This window comes from Schistocerca piceifrons, unplaced genomic scaffold (assembly GCF_021461385.2).
Source record: "Schistocerca piceifrons isolate TAMUIC-IGC-003096 unplaced genomic scaffold, iqSchPice1.1 HiC_scaffold_961, whole genome shotgun sequence".
Classification (NCBI taxonomy): domain Eukaryota; kingdom Metazoa; phylum Arthropoda; class Insecta; order Orthoptera; family Acrididae; genus Schistocerca; species Schistocerca piceifrons.
In genome coordinates this window covers 425,001-430,000 of record NW_025729236.1, presented here as the reverse complement: position 1 = coordinate 430,000, position 5,000 = coordinate 425,001, and the positions used below count along the sequence as shown (strand labels likewise).

General features: G+C 52.8%; 1 non-coding gene across 1 annotated transcript in view; it reads left to right on the top strand.

Annotated features, from left to right (window-relative positions):
* Positions 1–3,471: 3,471 nt before the first annotated feature.
* Positions 3,472–5,000, top strand: part of LOC124774137 — a 1,909-nt gene continuing 380 nt past the window's right edge. The window contains exon 1 of the ribosomal RNA XR_007015131.1: positions 3,472–5,000. This exon is cut by the window's right edge and continues 380 nt beyond it. This is a non-coding gene — a ribosomal RNA (small subunit ribosomal RNA).

The following is a 5,000-nucleotide window of genomic DNA, read 5'->3' as shown; positions in this document are numbered from 1 at the left end:
GTCGCAAAAACGTGGCGCAAATATATTACGCGGAAGAGTTATAACAGACCGAGCCCCACTGCATGGGGGGAGTCTTTGTCACTAATGTACACAGATGGAACATTTTGGACTGGAACCAGATTACCCGTACACACGGCGCTGATTAGTAATCAATGCAGAGCCATCAAACTACAGAAAATATATACAACTGTCCGTATACATGCTGAAAGAGTCTGCCCACAATGGGAACCACACGTCAGCCAGACACTCTGATCACGCACCACTCTCTGCTTCTAACAGGCGCACATACAATACGTAAGCACCAGCATGGAACAACATCCAGTGCATCCTCTCCGCCACATTACACAATCCACACTATCACAACCAGACCAGGAGGTCCATGCGGAAAATAGAATATCCCACCCTTTCGACATCCACCATTGCGCAGATAAGGCACCAACACCCACACATGTCCTATACAACGGTGCACCCAACATCACAATAGTACCTCCTGTCACAGCGCACAAACAATGACATGACTCAAAGACACAGGTGTGACACAAGCATAGAATTGGAGCGCCGCCTCTAATAAGCCAAAGGTGCATCCTGACGTGACAAATCTGATCATGTCACAAGCATTCACTTACTATAATCACTATCAACGAACCTGCCGCCCCCGCCCCCCCCCCCCTACACCTTTCCTTACAACAACGTGTAACCGAACCTAACCTATGTTGTACCTTAACCTAACCTATGTTGTACCTTAACCTAACCTATGTTGTACCTTAACCTAACCTATGTTGTACCTTAACCTAACCTATGTTGTACCTTAACCTAACCTATGTTGTACCTTAACCTAACCTATGTTGTACCTTAACCTAACCTATGTTGTACCTTAACCTAACCTATGTTGTACCTTAACCTAACCTATGTTGTACCTTAACCTAACCTATGTTGTACCTTAACCTCACCTATGTTGTACCTTAACCTAACCTATGTTGTACCTTAACCTAACCTATGTTGTACCTTAACCTAACCTATGTTGTACCTTAACCTAACCTATGTTGTACCTTAACCTAACCTATGTTGTACCTTAACCTAACCTATGTTGTACCTTAACCTAACCTATGTTGTACCTTAACCTAACCCATGTTGTACCTTAACCTAACCCATGTTGTACCTTAACCTAACCCATGTTGTGCCTTAACCTAACCCATGTTGTGCCTTAACCTAACCCATGTTGTGCCTTAACCTAACCCATGTTGTGCCTTAACCTAACCCATGTTGTGCCTTAACCTAACCCATGTTGTGCCTTAACCTAACCCATGTTGTGCCTTAACCTAACCCATGTTGTGCCTTAACCTAACCCATGTTGTGCCTTAACCTAACCCATGTTGTGCCTTAACCTAACCCATGTTGTGCCTTAACCTAACCCATGTTGTGCCTTAACCTAACCCATGTTGTGCCTTAACCTAACCCATGTTGTGCCTTAACCTAACCCATGTTGTGCCTTAACGTAACCCACGTTGTCCGCTAACGTAACCCACGTTGTCCGCTAACGTAACCCACGTTGTCCGCTAACGTAACCCACGTTGTCCGCTAACGTAACCCACGTTGTCCGCTAACGTAACCCACGTTGTCCGCTAACGTAACCCACGTTGTCCGCTAACGTAACCCACGTTGTCGCCTAAACCTGCTCTGTAATTGTTATACGACTCGTTCAATTAGTGTAGTGTTGCCCACCCGCAACCCTCGCAATATAGTTCGCTACTCGCACTGCCCGCTCCCCTGTGTATCGCTTCATGTTAAACACCTTGCAAGTCTTGCTGACTTTCCACATGCTCCTGCTGTACACTGTAATGTGGATGGCAGCAGGACGTACATGCCGCGCCCCCCCCCCCACACCTCCCCACGTCCCCACCTTGCCCCCTGCCTTCGCAAGCTGGTTGGTGAGAAGTTTGCATGTTCAATGCCCTTCGCATGCGACGTACTCAGGCTACGTTGTGGTGCGGCCTGTGTCAACTGTCCGCTGATGTCGTACGCGTAAACCACAATCTGTACTGCACATTCGTCCTTATGTACTGAATGATACATCGTGGCACATGTGTGACCGTACAACGACTGCGCCCAAAAACGGCGGACCATACAGTGCAAATATTGTGCACGCAGCTACGTGTCGTCTCCCTATGACAGCTGGATTGCAGTGTGGTACGCCATAGAGACGTGTGGGAGGAACGGACGCCGTGGATGGCGATCAGCATGAGCTGTCTGTTGATGTATTCGGACCTAGTCGTCTCTCCTCACACACCGTGATAGCATGGTGCACCGCGTTCCATATCTGCGACATGCTACAGAGGCCGGTTGACAGTCGTTCGAGCAATGGACATCGCATACGTACGGGGGCCACCTTCCACGTATTGTCTAGGCGTGCACATTTTGTTGCGTGTATGTGGGCAGACGTAGTGTGGTGTGACACCTGACACAGGCATGCAATAATCGTGGAAGTTGCAAATGGCGATGGACGCATACGTTTTCTGGTGAAGTTACGCAAATGAACAAATGGTAACCCGTTGTGGTGCGGTTGTTCTCGCTAGGGGTGAATCGGTGATGGCGACGGTAGGTTGAGGTACTAACCGGTTGTTCCAGCGATACCCACCATGCCGACGAAACTGAACGGCATCTGGGTGTGAAGCGATACGCGGCGGTGGCTGGGTGGGACCGTCCCCGGCCGGTGAGGGGGCGCCTCCCGGCGTGCTGGCCGCGCGGTGCGTGGGCGCACGCGCTACAGCCGGCTGGTGGGGGCGGCCAGTGGCAGGCGCGCCGGCCGACGGACGCGGCAGGCGTCGCAGCTGCGCGCCGGCGCACCCTGCGCGCGGCGCCGTGCGGCCAAAGTAGGTCCTCGCGGGCCCGGTGCGAAGCGCGGTGGACATCTTCAGTGTGCTGGTCCGATTGAGGACTGTGTGCGTTGAGGATGCGCCGCCGCCCGGCGCTCGGCGCCGCGACGCCGTCTGCTGCTCGGTCGCCCCAGCGGTTCTCGCTGGTGGTTTGTATCGCAGCTGTGCGGATGTGTTGGCGCGTGCGCTGTGCTGGGAGAGTTCGCTTCGGCACCCAAGTGGGGCTTTTGTCCTTCTGTGGCGCTGGCGTTGGAGCTGCCGGTCACCGTAGGTGGCGCGTGTTGTCTCCCGCCGGCAATGCCACGACAGCACGCTCCCGGGCCTCTGTCGGCAGCGGCAAGCTCAGTTGGGAGCACGGGTGGTCGCACCGAAAGCGTCTACTCGCCTAACTCCGGGCGATTGCGCCTCTCTCGAACCCGACCAAGTACTTGGGACGGCGCTGCGCGCCGCCGGGACCTGAGAGGGTTTCGAGGTGTATTGTGCAGGGGAGCTCAGCCTCCTCCTGTTTGCAGAATGATTGAGCGGACGCTTGCGTGTTCGCGCGGGCCCCCGGGACACACTCCCGGGCGGCCGGCTGCTCAGCTCTAGTTGACGCAGCTCCCTGGTTGATCCTGCCAGTAGTCATATGCTTGTCTCAAAGATTAAGCCATGCATGTCTCAGTACAAGCCGCATTAAGGTGAAACCGCGAATGGCTCATTAAATCAGTTATGGTTCCTTAGATCGTACCCACGTTACTTGGATAACTGTGGTAATTCTAGAGCTAATACATGCAAACAGAGTCCCGACCAGAGATGGAAGGGACGCTTTTATTAGATCAAAACCAATCGGTCGGCTCGTCCGGTCCGTTTGCCTTGGTGACTCTGAATAACTTTGGGCTGATCGCACGGTCCTCGTACCGGCGACGCATCTTTCAAATGTCTGCCTTATCAACTGTCGATGGTAGGTTCTGCGCCTACCATGGTTGTAACGGGTAACGGGGAATCAGGGTTCGATTCCGGAGAGGGAGCCTGAGAAACGGCTACCACATCCAAGGAAGGCAGCAGGCGCGCAAATTACCCACTCCCGGCACGGGGAGGTAGTGACGAAAAATAACGATACGGGACTCATCCGAGGCCCCGTAATCGGAATGAGTACACTTTAAATCCTTTAACGAGTATCTATTGGAGGGCAAGTCTGGTGCCAGCAGCCGCGGTAATTCCAGCTCCAATAGCGTATATTAAAGTTGTTGCGGTTAAAAAGCTCGTAGTTGGATTTGTGTCCCACGCTGTTGGTTCACCGCCCGTCGGTGTTTAACTGGCATGTATCGTGGGACGTCCTGCCGGTGGGGCGAGCCGAAGGCGTGCGACCGCCTCGTGCGTGCTCGTGCGTCCCGAGGCGGACCCCGTTGAAATCCTACCAGGGTGCTCTTTATTGAGTGTCTCGGTGGGCCGGCACGTTTACTTTGAACAAATTAGAGTGCTTAAAGCAGGCAAGCCCGCCTGAATACTGTGTGCATGGAATAATGGAATAGGACCTCGGTTCTATTTTGTTGGTTTTCGGAACCCGAGGTAATGATTAATAGGGACAGGCGGGGGCATTCGTATTGCGACGTTAGAGGTGAAATTCTTGGATCGTCGCAAGACGAACAGAAGCGAAAGCATTTGCCAAGTATGTTTTCATTAATCAAGAACGAAAGTTAGAGGTTCGAAGGCGATCAGATACCGCCCTAGTTCTAACCATAAACGATGCCAGCCAGCGATCCGCCGCAGTTCCTCCGATGACTCGGCGGGCAGCCTCCGGGAAACCAAAGCTTTTGGGTTCCGGGGGAAGTATGGTTGCAAAGCTGAAACTTAAAGGAATTGACGGAAGGGCACCACCAGGAGTGGAGCCTGCGGCTTAATTTGACTCAACACGGGAAACCTCACCAGGCCCGGACACCGGAAGGATTGACAGATTGATAGCTCTTTCTTGATTCGGTGGGTGGTGGTGCATGGCCGTTCTTAGTTGGTGGAGCGATTTGTCTGGTTAATTCCGATAACGAACGAGACTCTAGCCTGCTAACTAGTCGCGTGACATCCTTCGTGCTGTCAGCGATTACTTTTCTTCTTAGAGGGACAGGCGGCTTCTAGCCGCACGAGATTGAGCAA